Below are 15945 nucleotides of genomic sequence, written 5' to 3' on the forward strand. Positions count from 1 at the left end.
TTAAGATGTTTTTTCCTAGTTGCTTTATGTAAGCATTTTAAATCACGTAACAAAACACTTTTAGTCTTTGACCTTCTCTCCCTTTAGGTTTCTCCATCAAGAAATTGTGAAGTCAGATTTCGGTTTTCCTATGGTGTGTGGATACACTGAGTGATTTTCTGGCCATGGGACAGGCATGGATCAGGAGATCTTCATCTGAGGACCAGGAGTTAAAGATGAAGGGGTGAGGTCAGAAGAGGATGAGATTAGCATCACACTTCCTGGCCTGGACAAAAGTGTAAGACATAGACCTCTCAGTAGCACAGGAAAAACAGTCCAAAGTCTTACAATATGAAGTGCTGCCACAGGCTAAAATCTGCAGCCAAGACCTTTTGTGAACCACTGACTTAGGGTCAGCCTCCACAGCCTAATAAGGTGAAGACCATGAAATAATCCTTCATGACCCTCCTATACTCCCAAACCCATACTATAGGACCCAAGGCTAATTCCAGACTTCCTTTAAGTCTGAAACTCTTCTTGGAACTTGGTAGGATGGTGTCTGAGTTTCTGAGAATGGTCAAACAAATCCACCTCTTTCCATCTTTTGCTTCTGGGATTGAGCCAGGTCATCTTTAGGCTCTGTTCTTCTCTTCCTGCCTTATTCTTCCTCCAGAATCTAAAGCTCCCTCAGAGACCTGGTGATGAAACACTATGCATCTCTGCTACAATACACTCATCCCAGATGAACAGTTTCTGTTATTCAGATGTCTATGTTCTTATAGATGTGGTTTTGGGCCACAGGTATTTGCTGTGACTACCGACTACAATAATAAGGCCTGCTTTTGATTGAACTCTGATCTGATGGGTTACCTGGAAACCACATCATCTTCACAGTTTTTAGCATTCAAGCAAGCAACATCTTCAAACAGCATTGTCCTCAAGATTTTCAATGTTAGAATCTATAATATTTATTTTCTTTTAAAGCATATTCATGATGGCTCTGTGAAATGCAGAACTGACTTGCTTGTTGTCTTGGAATAAACCATGTAAATCAAATAAAAATAGACACACCTTAAAAATGGAGTTTGGGGCAATGGTTCAGCATTAAAGAATGCTTGTTGCTCTTCCAGTGGATATGGGTTCAGTTCCCAGGATTTGTGTACAAGCTTACAATTACCTCTAACTTCAGCTCCAGGATGTCTGATAATCTTTTCAGACCTCCATTGGTATCTGTACACACATGCACAGGCCCATAGACACACACAACCCTACTAAAGGTAAAAAATCTTTATAAAATGTGGAATAGACTAATTGGTATAATACAGTGCAAGATTGGACCTTGCCTGGTGAGTCCAAACCATGTCAGGTAAGGGACAAGCATGCCATGCACACAAAACTCACGTGGGAAGTTCTATGGGGGGAAGGGAAGAGATTAAGGGAAGGGAAGGCAGAGAGGGGAGAGAGAAAGAGAGAAAGAGAAGGAGAAAAAGAGAAAGAGAGGCAAAGACCTGCCTGCCTCTTCAGAGGAACAGATAGAGAAAGAGTGGGAGTAGGCAGAGCTTGTCTCTTAAAGGAGCCTTTTGTGCCTGCATACAGAGCCAGAGTACTGCATGTCATGTGTCCCAAGGGATGAGGCCAAGGTACACCTGGATGCTAACAGTAATAATGTTTATCTTTTATTTCTTGTTCACCATGTTGTGAGCATCTGGGCAGACAATGAATTTTAGCAATTTGAATGTTGCAAGTTCTTCAAAGCACCAGGCCTAAGATATATGGCAAAACAAAACATTCTGATGAGATTTAAAACTACTACTAATCTCAATAAAATCCAGTAAACACTGACAGAAACCTATTTAAACATCAGGGTAAGTTTTCGTCATGCTAAATCTCACTGACTTTCAAGAAACTTTTAAAAACCAGCATTATTTCTGCAAGCGAAATATTCGACTGATGGATAACTGCAGTATAACTGACAAAAATCTGCAAGATATTGAGAATAGACTATTCTTACATAGGAAACATTGGATATATGCTATGTGTTAACTTTAAAAGTAAATTTTAAGGTCTGGGGATGTGTCTCAATAGGAGAGTGCTTGTCATAGTACATATATATGTGCTGTGGACACACACACACACATAAGTGCATGTATTCACACACATACACAAGCGTATGTATGTCCACATATATGTGTATACTTTTTTTTTTTTTAGTTCTAGTTAGGGAACAAGTTTGTTTCACATGTAAGTCCCTTCTCCCTCTCCCTCCCCTCACCCCCATCCCTTCCTCTCCCACCCCCAGCCTACCCCCACCCCATCCACCCACCACTCCCCAGGCAGGGTAGGGCCCTCAATGGGGGCTCTGCAAAGTCCACCAAATCTTCCTGTGCTGGTCCTGGGCCCTTCCCCATGTGTCCAGAGCCAGAGTGTAACCCTTCACGTGGGATGGGCTCTCAAAGTCCCTTCTTACACCAGGGAAAAATACTAATCCACTACCAGAGGCTCCTTGGAGTGCAGAGGCCTCCTTATTGACATCCATGTTCAGGGGTCTGGATCAGTCTTGTACTGGCCTCTCCGACAGCATCTGGGGTCAATGTGCTCTCCCTTGTTCAGGCCAACTGTTCCTGTGGGTTTCTCCAGCCTGGTACCGACCCCTTCGCTCTTCATTCCTCCCTCTCTTCAACTAAATTCCCGATTTCAGCTCAGTGTATATCTGTGGATGTGTGTCTCTGCTTCCATCAGCCACTGGATGAGGTCTCTAGGATGGCATAAAGAGAAGTCATCAATGTCATTTTAGGGGAAGGGCTTTTAGGTTATTCTCTCCACCATTGCCTGGATTGTCAGATCGTGTCATCCTTGTAGGTCTCTGGAGATCTCCCTGGTTCCAGATCTCTTCTCGGACCTATAGTGGCTCCCTCTGATATGGTATCTCTCATCCTGCTCTTTCTCCTCTATTCTTCCCCCAACTCAATATTTCTGCCCCTCCATTTCCTCTCCTCTACTCCTCTTCTCTTGCTCTTATTGTAGCAGCTCCCTCCCCGCTACCCTCATGCTCCCAATTAGTTCAGGAGTTCATGCCACTTCCATTCCTGAGGACCATTTATCCCTTAGAGTCCTTCATGTTTCCCAGTTTCTTTGGTGAAGAGGATTATAGACTGGTAATCCTTTGCTCTATGTCGAAAATTCATATATGAGTGAGTACATATATATGTGTATACTTAAGCACAATATATACATATACAATTAAACAGAATATATATATCAATTTAATGTAATAAAAATAAATAAACTGAAAAAATGTAGACAATAGTAAAGTTTAATAAGAAATCATCAAACTATTCGGTACTGTTCTTAGGAAACAAGATACATCATTGACTTCTGTGGTTTTCATTTTGTGTTTGTTTTGAAATAATGCTTCATATAGCCCAAGCTTACTTGAGAGTCTCTACGTAGCTAATGGCCTCAAGTTTCTGATATTCCTGTCTCTGCTTCTCCAGTGCCAGGATCACAAGCCTGTATGGCCATACCTAGTTATTCAGGCCTTGAGATTGAGCCCAAAGTTCCCTGACCTGGGTTACATGCCCAATCCAAGTCTAAGTGTTATTTGAGGCCATAATGGGTTCGGATCATCAGGTAGTGGGATATATGAGGTAGACTTAGGGAAGGGGGTGCTTTTAGTGACAGTGGTTAAGCATAGGATGTATATGTAGGGAGTGTTCCTTCTTAGTCAGAGAACTTAAGCAGATACTAAAACACCTTTGCTACTTGCTTCTTCCTCTAAATTCTGCCTGGAGCACAGATGTCATAGCTAGAATTATGCTATCAATCTGCACCTATGATACTAAAATACTATGATATTACCTGGAAAATATGAGCCTGGGGGAATTTCTAGCACCAGGAAGCTGCTGCATCAGTCTGTACTCCAACAGTCTGTTCAAGGCAACCTGTTCTATGATAAGAATGAACCATTCATCTAATGAAGGCACTGTGGACCATCTTTTCTGTTAAGTGAAAACATAACTGATTTAATATTATACTAAATTACAAACCTTTAAATTACAAATAATGTTTAGTTCCTTGACTATTATTAATATCAGTTATACAATGGATGATGAAAATGTATAGTGAGAGAAAATTGAAATGCTTAGAAATAGAAGAGAGATTTGCTGTTTGAAAGGTGTCTTATAATTGGTCTGTTATAAATTATAACTTAGATGATAACAAGAATGGAGATATCATAATAGAGGGAGACATTTTTGGTTTACAGAGAAATCAGGCACTAAGGAATTATCTGGAGATCTACAAAGATGACACCAGCTAACAATCTAAGCAATGGAGGAGAGTCTATCCTAAATGCCCTCCCCTGATTATGAGATTGATGACTGACTTATATGCCACCCTATAGCCTTCATCCAGCAGCTGGTGGAAGTAGAAGCAGACACCCACAACTAATCACTGAACTGAACTGGAACCCAGATGCAGAGAAGGACGAGTGAAGAGCATAGGGGTCCAGACCAGGCTGGTGAAACCCACAGAAACAGCTGACCTGAACATCGGGGAACGCTTACTCCCCAGACTGATAGCTGAAGTGCCAGCATGGGACTGATCCAGACCCCAGGAACATGGGTTTCTGTGAAACCTCAGAAATCTACGGGACCTCCTGTAGAAATTCAGTAGTTATCCCTATCATAGGTGTGGACTTTGGGAGCCCATTCCATATAGAGGAATACTCCCTGAGGCAATTCACATGGGGATGGGCCTAGGCCCTTTCCCAAAGGATACAATAGACTCTGATGACACCCTATGGAAGGCCTCACCATTCAGGGGGAGCAGAAAGGTTATGTGATAGGTAGGGTTTTAGTTGAGGGAGAGGGTTGGTAGGGGAAGGCAGGTGGGAGAAGGGAACTGGAATTGTCCTGTAAAACAGTCCTATTTCTAATTCAAATAAAATAAAAGTTGGAAAAATTATAACTTAGCATGTTTAAAAAGTTTAGAATTACCCAAAAATCATATTTTAATTTTAAAAAAAGAAAAGGAATCTTCAAATAGAGGAAGAATGAAGCTCTTGAGTTTTGTTAACTTTCAATAGAATGTGAAAACAATCATGATCATAATGTGCAGGCATCCTTTGGGAAAATAGTTAACAACCTAGACCAATCAATTAGTATTAGTAAAGTAAGTTGGTCTTTCCTGTGCTCTTTTCTCCTAATTTGCCAAATCCACCCAGAGGAACTCCAAGACCTTAGGAGATGAAAAGACAAAGTAAAAGAAACATGGGTTCTTGAGTCATCACCTAGAGGGGGAGTTGTATACAAAGTGAGGGTGTGTGTGCATATGTGAGTGTGTATTCAGAGTGTGTATGTGTACATGTGTCAGTGTGTGTTTGGGATGTACATCTGTGTGTGTGCGCGCACATATGTGCACATGCCTTTGAAGGCTGGAAATCAACACTGTGTGTGTTCTTCTCGGAATGGAATTCAAGTTATTAGGCTGGGTGGCAAGTACCCTTATTTGCTGAGTCATCTCGTTTGTCTCTCCTTCGTTCAAAGACTGGATGTGTCACTGAAGCTGGAGCTCCCTGGTTTGAAGAGACTGATAGCCTATGTCACTGCAGGGATTCTGTCCAGTACTGAAACCTTGTTGCCTTCTGCCATGCCTGGATTTTATGTAAGTTCTTGGGCTCCCAACTCGGGTCTTCATGCTTGAGTGGCAAACATGTTTACTGACTAAGCCATCTTCAAGAACTTGTAGGGGAGCGATTACATGTGAAAGAAGTAATAAGCCAGACTACTTCATGATTAGACAACAAACTTTTCTGATGTTAACATATTAACTTCGTGAGTCTATTTGTTAATCAGTTATATAAATGTTTTGTAATTTAAAAAAATTTAAATCATTGCATAAACTAGAATTGCCATTCTTATTTTCTGTGAGCTGGCTATGAAATACTGATATTAACATATTTTATGATTGAATTTCAAAAAATAAATTTAATATCACCTAATTTCTTCTATTTATTCAAAATTTAATTTATATGAACTTCACTTACAAAACTCAATTAATTTTTGTGGATTGGAAACTTAATTATTGGAGCCAGGAGATATATTATGGAAGGTATTATATTTCAAGATTTTTGTAAAAAATGAATGTTCATAGAGAAATTTAAAGATTAAAAACTAATTAAAAGGAGAGATGTTCTTGTAATTGATGGTCTAGTAATTTTGCTGATGAACAATACTCTGTTAACATAAGTTGGGCCATCCCTCATTTGGTATTTAACTGAAATTATATTATCTATGATTTTAGCTAAGATACCTTGACCAAACTTAATAGTTGTTCCTTTTATACAAATACTTAAAATTGCATTTTGAAGCTCTTTATTTCTTTTTCAGTTCTGGAGATCAAAATGAAGGCTAAGCGCATTTGAGTGAACAGTCTATTATCCATCTACAATTCTGTAATTTTTTTTTTAAAAAAAAGGTAAAGTGGATGTAGTTTAAAATGGAGAAGTTGTGGCATTACCACGACTTCATTCCCTTCACTAATTTTTAGTCAAAGTAGAGAAATGTGTTTTATTATATATTTAGATTTTTAATTGTTAGATATAGCTACAGTCAGGTCTTTTGACCCTTAACCGGGGTCTAAAGTTTGCACAGTGAATTTGCTCCAGTAAACTGCACTGATAATTTTTTCTCCAAATGAACTTGGTTTAATACCTGACATTCACAGTGTCATGCGTGTATTATTCATCAAAGTGTACATAGCATGATTGTGCATTTTCAGGTAAGGACTCTCCTTCAAGCTTTCAACTCCTAAAGAAGAGTGCTAAAATAGAAGTGAAAAATGCAGATCTTTGCCTCCAAGCATCTTCAGACATAAAGATATTTTGCCTTAATAATTAATCTCTAAGATAAGGTAATATGCTTGGTTTGGCATTAATTAGTCTTCTGAGTTTAATTGCTCTGCAATGTTCAGAGTCAGTGGTAAAGGTTATGCCTACTCAGAGAAAGATTTGCAACCCATAGAGTTGCCATAGGAACTACACTCTATATTCATTAAATTAATCTCTGTAAGAAAAAGTTTTGTAACTTATTAGTGCAGTATATTATCACTAAATGCAATTTTAGAAGACAATAAAAAGCATAAAACTGTGTCACATATAATTCTTTCACCAAATGTATTGTTGATATTTTGAGATCTCTTTTAGTTAATGTCACATATTTTTTTAGTCATGATGTTGTTTGGAATATTTGTGTACTTTTATAACACCATTTTTTTGTTAAGAGTATATTATATATTTTTCATTAAAGCCATTAATTTAAGTAGAAACAGACAAAAAACCACACAGAGCACATAATATATTCCTTAATTATCCTTTTGCCATCTTTTATGTTAATGCTTATGAAACAATCTGTGATAAAGTGCATTTATATTATTTTTCTGCAAGTATTCTTTATATTTTCTTTTAAAAATCCCTCCCCTACCCATAACTCTCCACAAAAACATAAATAAACTACTCTGTTCACTGCCTTGGAATCCATCTTACTCATTGCCATCCACCATATTGCCATATATGGCCAAGTTCACTTAAGGGTTACTCATGGTTATGTGTCAGACTGACATTTAACATAAATGTATTTTTGAATAAATTACCACTGTGATTATACCACATTTATATTGCTCTTTTAAAATGCATGTTTCCGTCATTGTTCTGCCTCCTGCAGTTCCAATTTCACACATTTACTTTCAAATATTCATAGAAAAATTTTACGTGCCAGACAGTATGCTAGTCACTGAACTGGACAAGTTTATTTTTTTCTTGTGTGTGTGTGTGTGTGTGTGTGTGTGTGTGTGTGTGTGTGTGTGTGTGTATGTAATTGTGCTTGTATATATGCATATGGAAAATGGAAATTGGGGGTCAACTTCAGATGTTGTTCTGAAGTTGCCCATGATTTTTGTTCCTGTTGTAATTCTGCTTTTTTGTTGTTATTTTGTTTTGGAGATAGTGTCTAAAAACTAAGAATGGGGTTCACCAATTAGGCTAGGCTGACTCTCTAGCTAGCTTCAGGGATTCTCTGTCTCTGCCTGCCCAGTGCCTGAGAGGCTACAAAGTATAGCACCATGTCCAGCTTTTTATGTGGGTGCTGGGCCTTGAACTGAGGTCTCACATGTGCCAGGCAAGCACTTTAATAATTAAGCTGTCTTCCTAGTTCCAGTACATATTTTTTAATAGTCAGTAACAACATCATGTTTTAAGTGATTAGTGTTCTAAATCAAAGGTGGACAAGGAAGTGAAGACACTGCTCTCCTTTTCCTAACCATTCTTGAGATATGGGGTAATATTTAGTAGAAGAATTTGGACATGTGTGTACAAATTAAGACCTTCATTTTCATGTTCATCATACCACTCCACACCCTTCAAAATAAGAATTGCTTTAGAACATAATTAGCTTTGTGTTACTATAAGGAATTACCGGAGGCAGCTAACATATAGTTACATATGAAACAGTTTACTTAGCTCATTCTTAAAGGTTTAAGTTTCTGGATCTTTTCTGAAGAAGTAAGCTTTCTCCATTTTATCACATTATAGAAGAAGCTATGTGAGGAAAAAGCTTATATTACCTACCAGGAAGTCAACAGTTCAGGCAGCAGTATGGGAGGGGGCACACCAAGCTGTCAATCACAATGGAAATTTGGAGGAAGTTTACTCCCATCCAAATCGTCTCATTGTCATGATTGTGTTGGCCCAAAATATGACTGCAAAGGAAGATTTATTTGGTGTAAAGAAAATTCTCAAATATAATTTTGGGAACTCAGGTAGGTTTAGAAATCAATCTTTTTAAAACCTGGACAATTTTAGTTTTAAGAATAGAATAAATAAGCTGTAGGGAAAGATTAATCTTTAAAGTGGGGATGATGCTGAGAAATATTAATCTTGAGATGCTGCTGCAGAAGACTGCCCCTATGTTCAGGTGACCCCAATGCATGCTTCCTGATAATCACACCACCTCCTGGGAACTTAAGAGGCTCACTGATGCCAGGAGACTTAGTCAGGCTGGCTAATGGAGCAGGGAATTCAGGATGAATCACACATGTCAGACCTTCCTGTGTGGGGAAGCACCCTGGACAGGAAGTCCTGGAGGCAGGCTTCAGTCATGGTTAAGGATCACACACATTAGTATTGAATATAGAAGATACCATTGTGAGACAAAAAGGTATCAGAGTTCCGTGCATATAACATGAAACAATACCTAACAGGAAGTAACCAAGGTAAACTCTAAGAGTCTGAATTAACATGGAATGTGAGAAAGGCTATAGCAAGGAGTGTAGGACATACCTCAGGCCCTAGACACAGTGTCCATCCTTGGGTTGGGAACATTCTCTTATCCCTCATGAAAGTATGTTTTCAAATACACTACACTTGTTTTACTTACCTGTACTCCTTCAAAACCAATTCACTCAGATTTCAGTAGCATTTTATGTAAAATACTTTGAAATAATGACTACTCTGAACAAAGAGGGGGTTTTAGGTAGAACGTGTTATCTAAGAAAATTAAAGGACCACAGACTTCCTGTAATATTGAATTAGAGTAGTGAGACATGCCGTAGGGCAAGCTGCCAGGGTGCATCTCAAATCAGTATGAGCTTGTGCCCTGCCTGAGAAGTGGCTGAGGAAAGGCAAGAGTCCAAGCTCTGTTGACATTGGCTTGTGAGCATTATGGTAGGTGGTGACTTTGTGGACTCAGAACATACAAGAGCAGAAACTTGGTAAACGGTACCAATTCTCCACAAGTTCCATTGTGGTAAGCTCTGCTGATGCTTTCCCACTAAGTATCTTGCAGGGGAATGAGAAATTCACACAGACAGTTCTTAGGAATCCAGTCCCTGACTCAAGAGTTCCAGACATTTGGGCAATAAACAGAAGCCTATGAGCAGGAATTATGACTCGTATGAGCCATCAGAGGGAGAAACTTCCTCTGATCCAGATTTCTCTGAGTCTTAAATTTCTTGAAGCAATTTCTTATTATTAAGTTTGTAAAGACAAATTACTGAATGAGCAAACATAAAGCATTTTCAACATAAAACTTCTTTAAGGTACAGATTAAACATAAAAAGTATGGACTATCCATCTATAATCGCTTTAGCTTTTTCAACTTCAAATATAAGTTTTAGGTTTTAGGTTTGGGTTCTGAATTCTTAGCATAGAATCTGGTATCAAAGGGAGAAATTGTCCTCTTTTACATGTGACATTCCTTTTTTAGAAGATTTATTTATTTTTAATATATTTGTATGGATTTATGTGTGTCAATGCATGTCTGGTGTCCACTGAGGCCAGAAGAGCTGTTCCCCTGGAACCAGAGTTACAGACGGTAGAAAGCTGCTAGTTGGGGCTGGGAACAGAATCCAGGTCTTCTGCAAGAGCAGCAAGTGCTCTTAACCTCTCAGTCAATAAAAATAACTCTCTATACCCTTGCTCTCCTTCAAATTCATGACTTCTTTTTCTTTGTACACACACATACTCCTGAATATATAAATACAACCTGCTCAATCTGTATGTTACTCATGTATGTTTTCTAGGTTGATGCTCTTCCTTGGAGAAGACTATTCTCCCACTCTCTGCATCCCCTGATTGTCTGTTGTTCTTTCTGTGAGCTTTCTCTCATTTACATTAGCATGTCTATTGGTGCCCTCCTTGCTCAGGTCACATTTAAGAAGCCACACTGGTGAGATTTAATGGATTCGGCTCCAGTCATTTCTAGGAAACACAATCTCACATCAAACTCTCGGATCCTCTGGCTCTTGAAATCTTTTCTTCCCCTCTTCCATAATGGTCCCTGAGCCTTAGATGCTGGAGTTGTTTTATAGATGTATCCTTTGGGACTGGGCTCTACATGTCTAAATTTTGATTGGTTGTGGGTTTCTGTAATGGTCTCTGTCTGTTGCAAAGAGGATTGTCCTTATAAAGGTTGAAAACTATACTTATCTATGGCTACAAGGTTAAATATCTGTATGCATTTAGGTATAATGCTGATTTAGTAAAGAGGCAGTTGTGGGTTTTCCCTTAAAATCTGTGGCTTCACTAGCCCCAGGTACTTGGCTGGTTTTACAGTACCAAGAATGATTTCCCTTTTTTTGAGTACGTATTAAGTGCAATTAGATAGCTTTGGTTACTGAGAAGGTATGTGTGGTACTATTACACCCTTAGGGTTATCATGACATGCTGGTCACTGCTGTGGTTCATAGGTAACTATCGGTTGCTTCTGTCCTTTGGAAGCTTGCACAGAAACTTCTGATACCATGAAATCTAGTGCTCAGGGAAGAAGATTTTGGGTTAGACTCAGCTGAGATTCTCTAGGCCCTGAGTCTGAAGTGCATGGTGCCTTCAGCAATAGGTATTTACCTTTCACCTCCAGGATGTAACCCAAGGCAATTGCAATAACATGTATGTCTTAGGAGTCTTTTTGACAGTCCTAACCACCAACTCAATCAAGGGCTCCTCATTCCTGATGTTGGGGATTTTGCAGATGATAAGTGGATCTTGTGGGACAGCATTATCAGCCCAGATTGGAAATTTTCTTTCAAGATGTATATGAATATTTATGCACAAATTTATATGAATTAGAGACATTTTAGGTATATAGTTAATAGTATGATCCCATACGACTTTGTCAGACATCCTTAATGTTATTTTACTTTCTTTCCTCCTCCTGTATCTATTTCCCTCCGTCTCCATAATTAGAGTCAACCATATTTTTTTCATTTCCCTCTTTAAATAACTTTATCCCACTATTACCCTTTAAATTATTCCCTTCACAATGGATCTATTTAACCTTACAGGTTTCTTCAGTTATTTCAGGTTTTAGATTCATATTTGAAGATTTGGAAGTAGGCACCTCTGATGAGAGAGAACAAATGTTTTTTGTCTTTCTAGGTCTGGGTTACCTCACTCACCATGACCTTTTTTAGTTCCATCTGTTTACCTGCAAAGTTCATGATTTCACTTTTCCCTAGAGTTAAAAGTGTTCCATGGTGTATATGCATATATCACACTTTCATTATCCATTTGCCACTTGAAGAGCATTTAGGTTGCTTCCATCTTCTGTCTATTGGGAATGGTCCTTTGGGTGTGTGTCAGAGAGTGATATAGTTGGGTCATTATTTATTTATTTGTTTGTTTGTTTGTTTTAGGATTCTCCACACTGATTTCCAAAATGACTAGATCAGTTTGCAATCTCACCAACAGTGACTGGGGCTTTCCTTTTTTTCACTCCCTCTCCAGAATTTGTTGATCTTTGACATTCTAATTGGAGTAAGATGAAATATCAGTGTTGTTTTGATTCACATTTTCTTAATTGCTAAGAATGATAAACATTTTTCATTTTTTTTAAAGTTTACCTCCTAGGGCTAAAGATCTTTCAAAGTCTGGTAGAATTCTGTTGTGAATCCTTCTACTCTGGATACGTTTTTCAGTTGGGAGGCTTTTTATTACTACTTCAATCTCCTCATTTGTTATGGGTCTGTTTTGGTTTTTGATCCCTTCTTGATTTAATTCTATGGTGTCTATTGTAGTTTCCCTACATATTTCTAAGTTTGTTGCTTTGGGACTTTTCTTTCTTTCATTTAGTGGGACCAAGGATATGTTATCTTGTTTAACATTTTAAAGAGCCAGTGCTTAGATTTATTTCATATTTGTATTGTTTTCTTTGATTCTATTTAATTAAATTCTGCTCTGGTTCTTATTATTTCTTGCTTTAGATGGGGATCAGAATTGTTTGTTTTTCAGTTTTTGGGTGTGTGTGTTGTAACATTGCTACTTATTCATGCTCTTTCTGATTTTTAAAGTAGAAACTTATATAATTCTGTTGTGAAGTATAAATTTATTCAATGTGTCCCAGAGGAGTTGTTTTTTAAATGGTGCTTTAATTGCTGTTTAGTTCCAGAATATTTGGTTTCTTTCTTGATACCTTCTTTGACCCATGCATCATGGAGTAATGAGTTGTTTTATCCTCATGAGTTTGTGTATTTACTAGAGACTTGTTTGCTGCCAATTTTAAGTTGTATTTCATGCTGTTCAAATAGGATACATGTGTCCCAGAATGTGGTCTATTTTAGAGTCGCTTCTGTGTGCTGCTGAGAATATGCATTCTTTGGTGTTTAGGTGGAATATTGTGCTGGTATCTGTTAATTCCATTTCATGTATGATATCATTTAATTCTAATGTCTCACTGGGTTTTTGGCTGTTGTTGTTATTGAGATGGCCTGTCTATTGGAGAGAGTGGGGTATTGAAATCCCATGCTACTTGTGGGTTGATGTTAATCTGTATCAAATAACATTTTTTTCATTTTTAAAATTTAAATTAGAATCAAGCTTGTTTTATATGTCAGTCACACTTTCCTCTCACTCCCCTCCTCCCCTGGCCCCCACCAACCCCCTTTCCCATTGCCTTTCTGTTCCCCAGGGAGGGTGAGGCCTTCCATGGGGGGTGTCAAATAACATTCTTAAAAGAGGTATGATGAAACAAAAACTGACCTGAGAGCAAGTGGAGCCTTCAAATGCCAGTGTAAATTTGAACCAAAATGTTGTCACATTAGGAAAAGTTGCTTTTAAACCTATGGCATATTCAAACCATGGAGCACAATGATTATACTATCAAATAGTGCAAACTAAAATGAAATAATATTCAAGATATACAAATTATCAAGAAGTTAAATACATAGGCAGAGAGATGTGTTAGATTTTACTACTAGTGAGAGAATAACATCAACTAAGGAGAAAACGTTTAGTTTGAGTCACAGTTTCAGCCATTTCAGACCCCGGATGCTTGACCCTATTTTTCTGGGCTTCTGGTAGCATAGTCCATCATAGCAGAAGTATTTTTCTGAAGGTAGGTTTTGACTTGGGGCAGTAAGAAGAGAAGCAGTGGACAAGAGGCAGCAGGAAAGGTTTCAGTACATCCAGCAATAGCATGTTATTAAGGGGCTAACTTTCTTCCTCGAGGCTCTGCCTCCTGGAGGTGATGCCACCTAGAGATAACATCATAGGCCAGTGTCTAATATTATAACATGTGGACTTCTACAGAGAGTCCAGATAACCACATATGTACTATACAAACATCAATTTTATTCAGATTCTCATGTACACATGTATGCATATGTATGTATATATGTATGCTTGTGTGTGTGTGTCTGTGTGTGACTTTTCAAAATATAGTAGCAAATGATTACAGTTTCTTTTTGTGTGGTAGGGGAGGGAGAGCAAGCCTGTTTCTGGATGATGGTACTGCAACACTATATAGGTAAAGGAGAAAGGCTGTTCATATTCAGTTTGCTTCAGCTTGACACTTCAGGTGTGTAATGCTATATCTTTAAGTCTTAAATAAACATTATGGCATAAATCCAGTGGAATAGTATATATTTTAATGAAAGTTTACTTTGGTAGCAAGTGACTGGTGAGGTATTAAAAATAGATTAGATTGGTTTGCTCATTGCCTGTATGCTAATATACAATGAATTTATAGAATTTACATGATCACACTGCTGTCTTGGGAGGTCATATATGAATGTCTACATATTCTTTTAAGGAAAATGTTTCTAAAAATTTTAAAATACATTATTCAAATTTTTCAATTTTGCTATGATACCATATTTTATAATCAGCCTCTATTTATTTTCTACTTTTTGATTATTAGGAAATCAGATAACTTCAATTCATTTCTCTCCTGTGCTGTTCAAACAGCTTCCCAGCAGAAACCCCAGGAAATAATCTTCCATTGTCCAATCTGGCAAAAATAACCAATGAAGTATAATTTTTATTAGTTTGAGAAATGCAATGTTTATAGTATCCCTTAAACAGTTGATGACCTTAACATAAATTTCAGGAGACAAAGAACACATTCAGTGACTTGCTTTTAATCCCTGGAAGAAAATCATAGTATTTTAAAGCCTATCTATAGTCGTATAGATCATTGCAAAATAATATTCTAAATAATTCCCAGAATATTCTTGATGATACATTGCAGAAGTCGACTCTTCATAAACGTATAAAAGAGTATCCATTTACTGGATTTATATCCTTAAGGATATATTTCTCTTCCATTATTTAGTTTTCTTACTTCTGAGTCTACAAAACGAAATGAATTTCAACTAAGGAACTTTCATCTCATTTTAGAAGGTATGTTAAAAGCAGAAAGAAAAATGTTTCATTTGAAACTTTACTTGAAAATTGACAGGAAAAAAAATTCCTGGCATCCAGCAAGTAAGTAAAATTGAAGTGAAGATTTGGCTACAATGGTCTCTTCCTGCTCAGAAATATTTTCTGTTTTCAGAGTCTAGCCCTTTAAAATGTTACTGGCCCTGCCCCACACCAGCTGCAGCACACAGGAGAGTGCTCCCTGGGAAGCACACTGAAGCTGACCCTGTTGTCAGGGGCACAAACAAGTGTGCCAGCTCTGAGCATGTGATGACAGGAGAAATGTGCTTGGCCATTACCCACCCCTGTTTGGACCCACCCCTACAGCAACCAGGAGAGAGGACCCTGCCCATAGCCTGGGCAAAACAGTAGACCTTGCCCTGGTGATGTGAGGGGTTCCTGGATCTGAGGGACTAAGAGCAGGAGAATTGGCCCTGCTCCTTGCTGTAGGCTTCATTGAGTGAACTAGCCAAGGCAGGGCTAGAGAGCTCATCCAGATAGTGACAATGAGGGAATCCCAGCAAGCTGACCAACCCAGTTACCACTCAGGCCCACAGCCAGGGCTATGAGTTGACCCACCCCAACATCCACCAAATCAATGAATTGTTGGAACATGTGAAGGGAAGAAACCTACAGATCCAAAACAGCACCATCTCCATGACACAGGACAACAACAGGATGTCTAAGGGGATCCCCAGTGAGAGACCATAATCTGGGGTGTAGCAGAAACCAGAAGCCTTGAGTCAGACCAGTGAGTTGTTACAATGAACACTTGCAAG

Source organism: Cricetulus griseus, chromosome 4 (genome assembly GCF_003668045.3).
Source record: "Cricetulus griseus strain 17A/GY chromosome 4, alternate assembly CriGri-PICRH-1.0, whole genome shotgun sequence".
NCBI lineage: Eukaryota > Metazoa > Chordata > Mammalia > Rodentia > Cricetidae > Cricetulus > Cricetulus griseus.